General features: G+C 44.2%; 1 non-coding gene across 1 annotated transcript; it reads right to left on the bottom strand.

Annotated features, from left to right (window-relative positions):
* Nucleotides 1–13869: 13869 nt before the first annotated feature.
* Nucleotides 13870–13942, bottom strand: TRNAV-UAC. Its single transcript has one exon. It is a non-coding gene; the product is annotated as a tRNA-Val (tRNA).
* Nucleotides 13943–14367: the final 425 nt, after the last annotated feature.

Below are 14367 nucleotides of genomic sequence, written 5' to 3'. Positions count from 1 at the left end.
CCTCCCCCCCCTACCCCCCCCCCCCCCCGAACGTCTGTACACACCCCCAGTGAGCACAGGTACCTACTGAGTGTGAGTGCTGAGTGCCGAGTGCAAAACGACTGAGAGGAATGAGTGGCTGTGAGGAATGAGTGACTGTGAGGAAATCAGTGATTGTGAGATTGGAGTGAATGGGAGGACTGGGCGATTGTTTCTCTGAGAGGATGCATTTGATTTCGTTAATGTTGCACTTAGCTGCCATATATCACTACTTTGAAATTTCTAAGCGATATTCTATCCGGTTGTACTTGAACTTGATATGTATAAACTGATTTGACTTAAATTGCCGGATTTGAAAGCATGCCTACTTTCTTTTGTTGAGACTACTAAAATTGAACTATAACTGTGTAGCTCGTCACTATTTTCAATTCTTTATTTAGTCTTTTTACTTACTGAGTTGGTTTTACTCACGCTACACCCTGCACTTCGTGTGCAGATTCAGGTGTTTTCGAGGTAGCTGCCCAGCATTTGCAGTCCTTGTTTCTCCTTCCTTATCTTTCCTTTTTTGTATTTAGTTTTAGACTATCTTAGGCAGTGTATTCCAAACTTGTGACATGCAGACAGTCATGTACTCTGTGACACCCCGATTTGGGAGTTGTTTATCCGCGTAATGTTTGGGATCTTTCTATCCTGTTATATGAAGTTGCTATTTAAACTGCCTTAAATCTATTTTCGTTATAAGTGTTGGAGTTATTCGTAAAGGTCGCTTTCCTAGTACCACGATAGGCGCCATCACGACAGGTTAGGATTTTGGGTCGTAATACATATATTTTAAGGAAGCAAAATTTAAATGTCATAATCTAGCATGCCATAAACAGAATCAGACTCAACAATATAAGCAGAAACACAATTTATTTTATTAATACTCAATTTAAACATGCCATTACAATTGTATCCTTTTCCAACAAAGTCACCATTCTTAGTTACTATTACATGATCAAATTCTATGACTATTTGAAGCCTCTCTTAGACATCAAACAAGCAGACATCAAGTTCTTCTTCATGTTGGGAACATGAAATACATTTAGCAATGTTAACTTCTGCCCAGAAGTGAAATTTATCTCAACACATCCCTTTCCTGTAACATCTGCGGTCACATAGTTTCCCATCAAAACCTTCTCGGGTTCCTTCACTTCTGCATAGGTTTTGAACATATTCTTTTCGTAACAGACATGAACTGTGGCACCAGAATCCAACCACCAGTCTTGACTCTGACTAGCAGTAGGAGCCATGTTTAATTCTGTGACCATACTACATTGTACTACAGAAACCATTGCCTTGAGAAGAACTTTTCACCATGTTTGCTTTCTCGGACTTTCCCGAATTTCTTGAACTTCCAGAATTCCCTTGGTTGAAGTTAATTCCTGCTTTCTTAAACCTGCAGTCACGAATCTTGTGTCCTTTCTTCCCACAATGATGACACTTCAAATCATTCCGTCTCTTAAAACGAGGCTTGTTGGAAACTTTCAAAAAAAAATTCCATTTCCTGTATCATTCTGACTAACAAAATTAACAGTAGAACTCAAAGGTTGAATAATAGCGTCACGAACACGAGTTTCACTTTCAATTTGAAGGTGAGTTCGAAATTGTTCCACTGTTAATTTATCAGAAGAATGCAAGATTTTCTTCGTATAGTTATTCCAAGAAGAAGGCAATTTTGAAGTATGGCACCTATCTGAATTGCATCCAGAACTTTAACTTCAAGATCACTTAGTTCTGAAACTAAGATTTGTAGTTCATGAATCTGATCCATAATGGCTTTGTCTCAACCATTTTAAATTCAAAGTATTGTAAGGACAGAAATTTATCAATAACTCGCTTTTCATTTTCATATGTGGTCTGCAATGTTGTCCAGATTTCTCTTGGTGATTTCAGATTGGAATACAAATCATAGAGTCGATCTGTCAAAGTGTTCGGAATGTGTCATCGGCAGAGCAATTCATCATCTTGGTGTTTCTTCCTCTCTGCTTTGGTATCTTCTGAATCTTCTTCAGTGGGCTCTGATATTGCAGGAAACAGTGGATCAAGGACGTAAAATATCTTTAGAGCAGTAAGCAAAAAGATCATCTTGTCCTTCTAGCAAGTGAAGTTTTATCCATCAAATCGATCTAGTTTGATGAACTCTTTTTGGTTCTCTACAACAGACATAAACTTCTCCATAGCAGAATATCTCTTGAAAATCGTTAGAAAGTTGTAGAAGATTAAAGGAGAAGTATAGCTTTGAGGCGTGAAAGATCACTATCTTTCAAGAGATATTGCCCGTATATTCTTTAGAGGATTACAAGCAATTCTCCATCAGGATACAACAAAGCCAATGTTATACGTTCAAATTGAATATTACTACTACTGGTATGTCCTTTTATTTATAGAATTCAAGAGAAGACTTTTCAGAAAAGTCACACTCCTATACGAACAGTTATGTCTGTTCTATTTAAAATTCAAATTTAAATTCGAGTTTTAAATAATCAGAAACTGCTCCAAAAAGATAAATACAAAAATAAAACCTTTATTTAAAGGTCCGACACGGCCCGTGCCCAAGCCCAAGTCCAAGTCCAAGTCATTTAGATATATAATTAAATATATTTACACATACTTTAGAAGTATGTCAAATACTCATTCTATATGACTTAGTGGGCTTAGTATTTTAAGGCCTCAAAGGTGGTTTTCATCCACCGATGTGGAACCCCCACATATACAAACTATACCTAACAGTAAAATAGAATATTTGAAAGTTGGTAAAGACACGCCCCTGTATAGGGTAAAATATGCAATGCTACGTGTCCGCTTAAAAGAAGGACCCGTGGAACCTAAGATGGGGGATAACCAGAACCAAAGAAAATTGTCCCATCTGTCACCGGAGAGAGTAACGCTCATAAGGATGCAATAATACTCTTCGCCTGCTAGCATTCAATGGAGAATATGCCACAACATTGAGTACGTTGCCCGTTACAAAGAATTTGGCATTTATGTTCACTGTTACTTCTTCGTCAATGGACTTCATAATTGACACTAAAGAAGGGCACGATCCTAGGGCCTCCTTCCCTAGACGTAGCTATAAATAGTGAGCTCAGTTATCATTGTAAAGGAGACAAATTTTCTGGCAAACTTACGCTACACTCTATCCAAAGTTTAATACAATTTTATCTTCTTGCTTTTTGATTTCACTGTTGTTCCCGGAAGCTCTGCTCCCGGAATCACTGTTTCTGCTATTTTGTGTCCATCTCAAGGCTAAGTATTGCATATTTCTCCAATCATCTTATTATTTCAGGATCAAATTAATTCACTTGTCTAGAAATCACGTATAAATTCAAGTGTACCATTTTACGGGTAAACAACCCCTTGTTTCAATCAGAATGAGTCCCGAGACCCTGGGACATTGGCTTCCGCGAACTATTAAGGATCGGCACATACTTTATACTCGTTTACTTTAAATTATAGATATACAACCACTTTATTTTTGTAAAAAGGTGGTAGAAAATCCTTATTTTCATTAACTTTGAACTAGCAAAAGCCTGTTGCCATTTGATTCAGCTTGCAGATATTTCTTAAGGTAGGCTCCTTTTTTTTTCTAAGAAAGAAATGATTTTGACAAGAGTGTGATCCCAATCACTTCATTTCTTGTTTTGACTCAAAGTCTTGGACTTCTACTTTTTGTGTATTTCTCTTTACGAATTTATTTTGATGGCAGGAAACAAATTCCTTGAAAGCTTCAAAGAGCAACCATATATTTTGAATCAAATCCCACCTGCAAGTACCAACTACAATTATGCTCTCCTTGACATAATCATCTTCAAAAGTTGTCATATGAAAACCTTCAACTTGCTTAAAAATCAAAACAATGAAATTTAAAAGTCAATACAACATCATGCTTACCGAAGAGCTGAAGTCACAACCAATGAAAAGCAAAACCTGAGTATTCTCTATTAATCCGTTTAAAAAATAATAATACATATATTTTTATATTTAAAAATAATTTAACTTTAAGCTTTTAATTATACTGTCATAAGCTTTTATAGTCCACACAAATGATACAGAATATTTAAGATCACTAGTTTCTAATGATATAGCCATACAAATATTATGACATGTATAAGACTACAAGTTTCAAAGTCTTTCATTTTTTTTAAATTTCGTGCGGAGTCAAATTATCTCATATAAATTGTTGCAGATCAAGTAATAAAGGCCCTAATAATAGAAAAAGGGGAAAATGCAATATGACTCAAGCATGATGGAATATAAACTTCACAGACATAGCTAGAATAATGATTCCATCCTGGTTCACCTACCTAGAAGTCACATTTCATCATTTCTCTTGCTGGAACTTCAAGACAACATATCATGGCCAAGTTCAGTTTTCATGTTACATGCAAAACTCAAAACTGTCAAAAACAAAATAAAATAAAAAAGCGAATTTAAATTTTCAGAAAGTAAGTGTCCAGCTCAAATAAGATATATGTTTAATTTCAAATAGACAACATGATTGTATAGGGTCAAATTTGACCGTCAGCGTCTCTACACCAATGGGTACGCCCAGTGAGTGTACGCCGACTAACGTAATGGGTACGACTCGGACGTGGGGACAAAAACGACATCGTTTAGGACTCAGTGTCTTCACTAGGAAAACGTTACCTATTGTTGTAACTTTTTGATTATTTCGAGGAAGGTCTCTTATTATATAAGGGAGACCTTCACATTGTAAAGGGGGGGGGGGGGGGGGATTCTGGAATAATACAACTCTCTCATTTTCTGACTCTCTCTATCTCTGTCTCAAACGAACATATTCTCTTGAGTACATATTATCACTTTATAATACTAGATCTACAACAATAACATCATCTTTACATCTCTAGGTCTACTATATTTGATTACGATTTACCCTTCTCTTACTTTTGATTGTTTTCTAGCTTACAAAGTATATTGTTAACTTTTGAGCCAAGCAATTTGGCGCCGTCTGTGGGGATTTCGAGAATCAAAACCATAGTATCCACCTAGAGATCAACCAACTACCACTCTCCACACCATACAAAAACAGAAGATGGCCGAAAATAACACAAGATTGAAAGCTATATTGGGTGTCACTACCAATCTCCTTGGCCCTCTCAACGAGGCCAGTGACGATGGCATCCTGAATGCAACCCCTAGCATCACACCGGGTGCAGAAATCTCACCTTCCCCATCCGAAGATCTGACGATCTTGCACGAAAAAGGAGCTTCCACATCTGCGGCTACAGAAGCACCCTCAGCGGTCAAGAAGCTACTGGAAAGATGGCTAACAAGCACTCTAAGTGGCTTGGTTGAGAGGTCACCACAAAGTAACAGCAGGTGTACACCAACGGTAGATACCGCCGCTGCCGTGGGTGAACCGGAAGTTGCACTAGAAAATAACGAACCCGTCGAGACACAGACAAACGATGGCACGCTAACAGCCATCCTAAAGAAGATGGAAGAAATGGAAAATGAAAACAAGGCGCTCCGCGATCAGATGAAGGAACATCAGGAGAGGGTCGACAAGATCCCCGGTGCTCCCAAGTTGCTACCAAAACGCGACGTGGGAAGGTTCGTTGAACAACCATACACTGAAGAAGCTGCCCCTCACTCCACCCCAAAAACCTTCAAGATGCCACCCTACTTGAGGGTATATGACGGAACCACAGATCCCGAGGATCATCTGATCCACTACGTCACCGCTGTGAAGGGCAACGACCTATCAAAAGAACAGGTACCGTCGGTACTGCTGAAGAAGTTTGGCGAGACGTTGACAGGAGGGGCTTTAACATGGTACTCTCAGCTACCGGCTAAGGCAATATCAACGTTCGAGGAAATGGCGGATAAGTTCGTCACAGCCCATGCAGGCGCGAAGAAAGCGGAGGCCAGGGTCAACGACATCTTCGCCGTCAGGCAAACCACAGGAGAGGGACTCAGGGACTTCCTGGCAAGGTTTAACAGGGTAAGGATGAGTCTACCAAACGTATCGGAAGGTATGGCAGTCGCCGCTTTCCAGAACGGGCTAAGCAGGGATGGTTCGAGGGCAACCAAGAAGCTGCTGAGCCGCCTCATGAAATATCCCCCTACCACATGGGAGGAAATCCACAACGCCTATTGCGCCGAGGTACGAGCGGACGAGGACGATCTTAATGGGCCGACCCAACGGCTAACAGCGATACACTCAGAAACGAGGAGAGATCGACGGAACGAAGGACGACGAGAACAACTCCCCCTCTCCAACAGAGATCGACATCAGCCATACACCAGATCCTCCCATCCGCCACCAAGGCATACAGACGCGCTACAGCGACACGTCGCCCCACTCCGAAACGAAAGAGGTACGCCCCCTTTATTAACCGCCCATAACTTTTGTGTGTCTCCTTCAGAAATAGTGTACGCACTGGAGAAGCTGGGCACCAAAGTGCAGTGGCCGCAGAAGATGAAATCAGACCCCGCCACAAGGAAATCAAACGTCCTATGTGAGTTCCATCAGGAACGGGGGCACAAAACCGAAGACTGCATAGGCCTACGGCAAGAGGTGGTCAGGATGCTGAACCAGGGATACCTGAGGGAATTACTCAGTGACAAAGGGAAAATCAACTTTGCACGCGAACGGGAACAACCCCATGGGCCGCCGAAGCCGCCCTCCCCAGCACACACGATAAACATGATCGTCGGAGGCGGCGACGACTTGGCGATCAATCACGTCAAGTTCACCACCACGCACAAACTAAAGCGGACCATCGCCCATGAACGGTATGACGACTTCGAAGATAGTATCACATTCGATAAGTCTGATGCCGACGGTTTGTCTTTCCCTCATTACGATGCTTTAGTTATCACTTTACGTATCGCTGATACAGATGTTAAAAGAATCATGATCGATGACGGAAGTGGCGCCTGTATTATCCACCCAAGGGTCCTCGTACAAATGGGACTCGAGGATAGGGTAATACCGCGCTGCATAACACTAACTGGTTTTAACAATGCAGTGGAATGGACGTCCGGAGAAATAGCACTGCCCGTCTTAGCAGGAGGAGTCACGCTGGAAACAAATTTCCACGTGATGAACCAAGAAACGGTGTACAACGTCATCATAGGACGCCCGTGGATACACGCCATGTGAGCGGTCCCTTCAAGCCTTTACCAAGTGATCAAATTCCCTACCCATGGGGAGTATTCAGTATTCTAGGCAAGCCACGCACCGCACAAGAATGCTACAAAATAGCCCAAGACTCCACCCACACCCAACAGCTAAAGGGGGCAAGCACGGAGGCATAGCAATTAGCCGTGTCGGGGACTAAGGTCAACCCGACAACGGACGCCATCAAAGACCCCGACGTTGTGGAGGCCTGTAAAGCGACGGTCGAAGATCTCGACCAGTCCAGTTGGATGAAACCAATCTTACGAAGAAAGCCTAAATCGGGCACGGGCTCGCCAACCCAAGTAAGTATCGTGAATTCTTAACTAACCATGCAGATTTGTTTGCCTTTTCCCATTCAGATATGCCGGGAATTCCGCGAGACATCGCCACCCACAAGCTGAATGTCGATCCACTACATCCGCCCGTGCGACAGATGAGGAGAAAATTCAACGCTGCTATCAATGAAGCGGTCAGTGAGGAAGTAGACAAGTTACTGGCCAACGGCTCCATCAGAGAATCAAAGTACCCCCAGTGGGTCGCCAATGTCGTCATGGTCAAAAAGAAAAACGGGAAATGGAGAATGTGTGTGGATTTCACTGATCTGAACAAAGCATGCCCACATTCATTCCCACTACCCCACATCGACCAACTGATCGACGACACTGCAAGACACGTTCTACTGAGCTTCCTAGAAGCCTACTCCGGCTACAATCAAATCATGATGGCCGAGGAGGACTAAGAGAAGACAACTTTCATCACCCACCAAGAGACTTACTGCTACAAGGTAATGCCCTTCGGGCTCAATAATGCAGGGGCTACGTACCAGAGACTGGTCACCAAAATGTTCAAAGAGCAGCTCGGTAAGACTATGGAAGTCTATATCGACGACATGCTGGTAAAGTCGACAAGAAAAGAGGACCACATCGACCATCTGAAAGAAGCCTTCGAGATATTGAGAAGGTACGGGATGAAACCGAACCCCGAGAAATGCGCCTTCAGCGTGGCTTCAGGAAAATTCTTAGGATTTCTCATATCACAATGAGGTATCGAAGTCAATCCAGATCAGATCGAGGCGATAGACGCAATACCCGAGATACTGAACAGCAAAAAGCAGGTGCAAAAGCTGACGGGGCGAATAGCCGCCTTGTCTAGGTTCATCTCGCGATCCTCCGATAGATGCCATAAGTTTTTCAATGTGCTGAGAAAGGACAGAGGGTTACAGTGGAATGAGGAATGCGTCGAGGCCTTAAGAAAATTGAAAGCGTACCTATCTTCGCCGCCACCGCTGGCCAAAGCAAATCCAGGAGAGCCCCTGCTGGTATATTTGGCCGTGTCCGAGGTCGCCGTCAGCGCAGTCCTAGTTCTTGAAAACGAAGGTATGCAATCTCCTATTTACTATATTAGCAAAACCTTAGTGGATGCCGAAACACGGTATCCACACCTTGAAAAATTAGCTTTGGCATTGGTCGTAGCTTCACGGAAGCTCCGACCCTATTTCCAATGCCACCCCATAAAAGTAGTGACGACCTTCCCCTTAAGAAGTATCCTACACAAGCCTAAGTTATCAGGTAGACTCGCCAGATGGGCCATAGAGCTCAGTGAGCACGATATCTCATATCATCCAAGAAACGCCATCAAGTCGCAAGTACTTGCCGACTTCATAGCCGACTTCAGCGCAGAGATACTACCAGAGGCGGAATTAGAGGCACGCCGTGCCCCCTCCAACGCCGACCTATGGACTCTTTACACTGATGGCGCCGCTAACGCCTCGGGATCGGGACTGGACTCGTTCTCGAGGTCCCCTCAGGCGAACAATTCGCCAGTCCATACGATGCCACGAGATGACTAACAACGAAGCCGAGTACGAGGCTGTTATTGCAGGTTTGAAACTAGCCATAGAGTATGGAGCTCGACGACTCGTTCTCCATTGCGACTCCCAACTCGTGGTGAATCAGGTCACCGGGACTTACCAAATCAAGGAGCAGAGGTTACAAAAATACCTGTCAGAAATCCATAGGTTAATGACCGAGTTCGACGAGTGCCGCTTCGAACAAGTTCCGAGAGCACGGAACGTTGAAGCAGACGGCCTAGCAAAATTGGCCGCAGCCACTAAAAACATCAACAAAGAAAGCGTGGTCACCCTCCTCCATTCAGCCATTGATCACACTGAGGTACTCTCTTTAAATTTGACTTGGGACTGGCGCAACCAATTTGTATCCTATCTGCAGGATGGAATAATCCCACTCGACAAAAACGAAGCCAAGAAGCTCCGCGTACAGGCCGCCCGGTATTGCCTGATAAACCACGAGCTCTACAAAAGGACGTTTGGCGGACCCCTAGCCAAGTGTCTAGGGCCGCAACAAACGCGACCAGTGGTCGAAGAGGTACACGAAGGTCATTGCGGCGCCCATACAGGTAACCGCGCCCTCGTGCGCTGCATAATACGAGCCGGCTATTGTTGGCCCACTATGAAGATAGACGCAGCGGAATATGTTCGTCGATGCGAACAATGCCAAAAGTATGCCCCCATGATACACCAACCAGGAGAACCACTTCACTCAGTCACTTCCCCATGGCCCTTCATCAAATGGGGAATGGACATAGTCGGTCCCCTACCAGCGGGACGAGGAAAGGTACGATTTCTATTAGTTTTAACTGACTATTTTTCCAAGTGGGTGGAAGCAGGAGCGTATGCCCAAATACACGAACAAGAAGTCATCGCCTTCATATGGAAGAATATCATCTGCCGTTTCGGCATCCCCAAGGAAATCAGCTGCGACAACGGACGGCAATTCATCGGCCAAAAGACAACAGAATTCTTCGACAAATAGCGTATCAAGCGAATACTCTCCACGCCATATCACCCCGCCGCCAACGGCCAAGCAGAGTCTTCCAATAAAACAATACTGAACATACTGAAGAAGAAACTCGAGGAAGCCAAAGGGCTATGGCCCGAGCTACTACCGGAAGTGTTATGGGCACACCGAACCACGCCCAAATCCTCCACAGGAGAAACGCCGTACTCACTGGTCTACGGAACCGACGCGGTCATACCAGTCGAAGTCGGCGAACCAAGCTTAAGGTATTCACATGCCAGCGGAGCAGAGAACGACATAAACAGACTTCAAGACCTCGATGAGGCCGAGGAAAGAAGAGAAATGGCCCACATAAGAATGGTGGCTCAGAAACAACAAGTCGAAAGATACTACAACAAGAGAGCCAAAATAAGACCACTCAAAGTGGGGGACTACGTCCTNACGATATTATGGCTAAGGCCATCGACGTCAATAAGTCGACCCAGCTCGACTATGACGGCAAGTAACTCGACGACAGTCGAAGTTACGCACACGGCTAAGGCCATCAACAATATTATGGCTAAGGCCGTCGACGTCAGTAAGTCGACCCAGCTCGACTACGACAAGTAACTCGATGGCGGTCGAAGTTACGCCCACGGCTAAGGCTATCAACAATATTAAGGCCGAAAATAAAAGGTACAAAAAGAAAAGAATAACAGCAAAAGTATAACTTCCATTATCATCCAAAAATACATGTACAAAAGGACCCATTTACATCTCCAAATACAGCAAAACAAAATGAATACAAGTCCTAAGGGGCTTCGCCATTCTGTTCACCGTCCCCCGCCAGACCGCCATCTCGTCCACCGCCGTCCTCGGCCTGATAGGTCGCAGAGATCCAAGACCCGGACCCTAGACGGTTAACGTCTTCGGAATTATAGCCCGCCCGTTCTGGGGAGTCGGAACTATACCCGCAGGCTTCACGGGCGACCTGAGCTATACGCCGTTGAGCCTGAACCTCCGCCTCAGTAGCTCGACCCGCAGCCAAGAATTCCTCGAACACGACTAGCTTGGCCTCGGCATACACCCACATCTGACGCGCCCCGCCATACGCATCCTCATCAAACCTTGACGCAACAGACTGCTTAAGGGCCTCAATCTCAGCCGCCTTGGCATCAAGCTCGGCGGTCAAGGCAACGACCTTGGCTCGCAAATCAGCGGCTTCCGCCGCTACCCCACGGCCGACCTCCAGTTCTTCCTCCTTCGACTGGAGAAGAGTCTCCAGCTCAATGTTCCGAGCCAAAGCGGCCATTAGCTGCTCATCAACTTGCTCCAGCTCAACCACCCTTCGCTTCAGCTGGGCCTCCGACTGCTCCAAACCCTCACGGAAAACCCGAAATTCCGGGTCCTGCTTGAGTAGGTCTGCCAGCACCTGATGCTTGACACGGCACCGCCGATATTTCTTTACCACCTTGTTAAAGGTGGCTGCCTTCCTTTGCGCTCGCCGCCCCCTCTCTACCTCCAAGATGAGAGTCTAAAGAAGAGGAAAAAGAGGAAAGGCAAGTCAGTATGCATCAGAATTTACTTTACGATACATGAAGTAAATCAAAAAATACATGCAAGGCCGCGCCAGCAACCCTCCGGGATAGTTCCCCGTCGCTAACACCTTTTAACATTTAACGCTCAGCGGCCGCACATAGCAGGCCATATCCGCTGCGGCCTGCTCGCTGTGTTGCAACAGGTTATACCCTCCTGGGATCAGAATTCGGCGGTTGGATCTACCTGCCGTCATCCCCACACGGGCCGGACCCCGCGTTAACGCATCTGCATCCGCATGGGCAGCCTCAGGGCCCACCCTCTCGGTACCGTCGCCCGCTTCTCCAACGGCAGCCGACGAGCCGCTCTCCGGAATGCGTGTTGGGCTAGCGTCGGGAACCGCCCTCCCTTGGGGAGCCGACCTCCCGAAATGGCAAAGCTCCTCCATCAGAGGGTAGATTGGAAGATTGTAACCGATCAAGAACGGGTACTCATAGAATGTGCAGTACCCAGGCCGGTGCATATTAGCATAGTCCGTCCCGGCCGGAACCATTTCCACGTGGTCCAGAATATAGTGCGTCTCTCGAAGATCATCTAAGTGGGATTATAATAAAACGTTGTGCTCCCAAGGGCTGGGCTTTTAGTTGGAAAATCCCTGCGAACATGCATCTCCTTCGGAAGGACGTTGTCTACACTGAGAGGAACAAGGGCCTTCTCTGCCTTTTCCCCTTCACCACCGGAAGTTGGCGGAACCCTAGACGGGGCATTATCTTTGGCCTTTTTACTACTCTATCCACATTTTGTATGTTATCCTACGTGAGAAACGAAGCACTGACGATAGGAAGTGTGGTTTCAAAAGAAGTGGGAGAGTCCCTCACGAAGTAACAGTTACATGAAAGAGAGACAAAGGAGTAAATCAGAAAATGATTTCCGAAGGTTTGAAAGTTGAATCGAATCGAACCTCTCTCCTATATATAGGGATAAGTTGCGCAGAAATCGAAGAGTCATGATTCAAAACGTGCGTGGGAAACCAAAATGTCACATCGTCCTCTGAACCGCCTCGGGGGCAAATATAATAATGACGCATACAGGCGATGACGTCATTCCAAAAAGAAAGCCACGCGTCAGTGGCTCAACAACGTCATACATTTCACCTCATTCATATTGCCGCCCCTGGTCGAGGTCAAATTCTCTTAAGCTGAGGTTTGCATTTCCGCCCATCGAAGACGCCCACCGAATGCGTCTCCAACGAGCGGAGGGACTGACTGTATAGGGTCAAATTTGACCGTCAGCGTCTCTACGCCAATTGGTACGCCCAGTGAGTGTACGCCGACTAACGTAATGGGTACGACTCGGACGTGGGGACAAAAGCGAAATCGTTTAGGACTCAGTGTCTTCACTAGGAAAACGTTACCCATTGTTGTAACTTTTTGATTATTTCGAGGAAGGTCTCTTATTATATAAGGGAGACCTTCACATTGTAAGGGGGGGGAGGGATTCTGGAATAATACAACTCTCTCATTTTCTGACTCTCTCTATCTCTATCTCAAACGAACATATTCTCTTGAGTTCATATTATCACTTTATAATACTAGATCTACAACAATAACATCATATTTACATCTCTAGGTCTACTATATTTGATTATGATTTACCCTTCTCTTACTTTTGATTGTTTTCTAGCTTACAAAGTATATTGTTAACTTTTGAGCCAAACAATGATGCAAAATAAGTTGCTCTCATAAGGGCCGACGCGGCATAATACATATTTCCTAGGGTTTGCGAGTAACATTGTAAAATGGAGCCAGAATTTTTGCCAAAGGAAGTCAAAATATAAAGAAGCTAATATACGAAGAAACTAAGGAGATTTAACATATACATAATTCTTTGTTTACTTATATTGAACAAGAGTATCTCCGCCACTAACCTTGTTTATACGATAAAATTAACAAGTTCTTTGATCTCGCATAATCTTGTGATAGTAGAATGTAGATTAAGAACCTGACACAAATGTGTTTCTATTACAATTTACATAATAAATGGGCAAAAAGAACTAAATTTTTGGTTCTTATAGTTCAATGGATTGCCCAACTTTACTTTTATAGAACTGCAAACTTTGGTTCATGTTATGACAGCCAAGATTTGAAAGCTACAGATTGAGGTTTTGAGCTATTGTAGCCAATATATATAGTGGATGATAAGAGCAGGTGTAAAACCAACTCGAAGACATTTGAGAAATATATATTTTTAGCCAAAAATAATACCCAACAAAATGTATATTTTTGTATATATGTGTATTATAACAAAAAATACACATATTTACTACACTTTTGGTTAGCAAAAATCAAAGTGACAAAAAGAGATAGTTAATGTTGCTGCCCAGGATCGAACTGGGGACGTTTAGTGTGTAAGACTAACGTGATAACCACTACACCACAGCAACCCGCTATTCTACTTAGCTTCAATCTCTCTATATCTTATCCAGCGTCATGTTCTTGAATTCATAATTAAATCAACTCATGTACATATATCATTCTGGGACTAATGGAGCCTGTAAATGTCTCAGCTCACTGGCTCTTTGGGCATTATGCATTGTTCAGGAGTCCATGGGCGGATGCAGGATATAGATATCGGGTTCATCTGAACCGAATACTTCCGATGCCGAGTATAATTTATGTGGAGATATTCACTAAAATTGCATTAAATAATAGATATGAACCTATGACTTTAAAAATATAATGAATTAAATGGTAAAAAAAATCTTAAAGGTTGAACCCATAGACCTTAAATTCTGGATCCGATTCTCTTCACAACGACAAGCGTCAACTGAATGGAATGGTCGGAACAGCAAAAAGCAGTTGGCCCACT

The sequence above is a fragment of the Nicotiana attenuata genome, unplaced genomic scaffold (genome assembly GCF_001879085.1).
Source record: "Nicotiana attenuata strain UT unplaced genomic scaffold, NIATTr2, whole genome shotgun sequence".
Taxonomy (NCBI): Eukaryota; Viridiplantae; Streptophyta; class Magnoliopsida; order Solanales; family Solanaceae; genus Nicotiana; species Nicotiana attenuata.
This window is presented reverse-complemented; position numbering and strand designations above follow the sequence as displayed.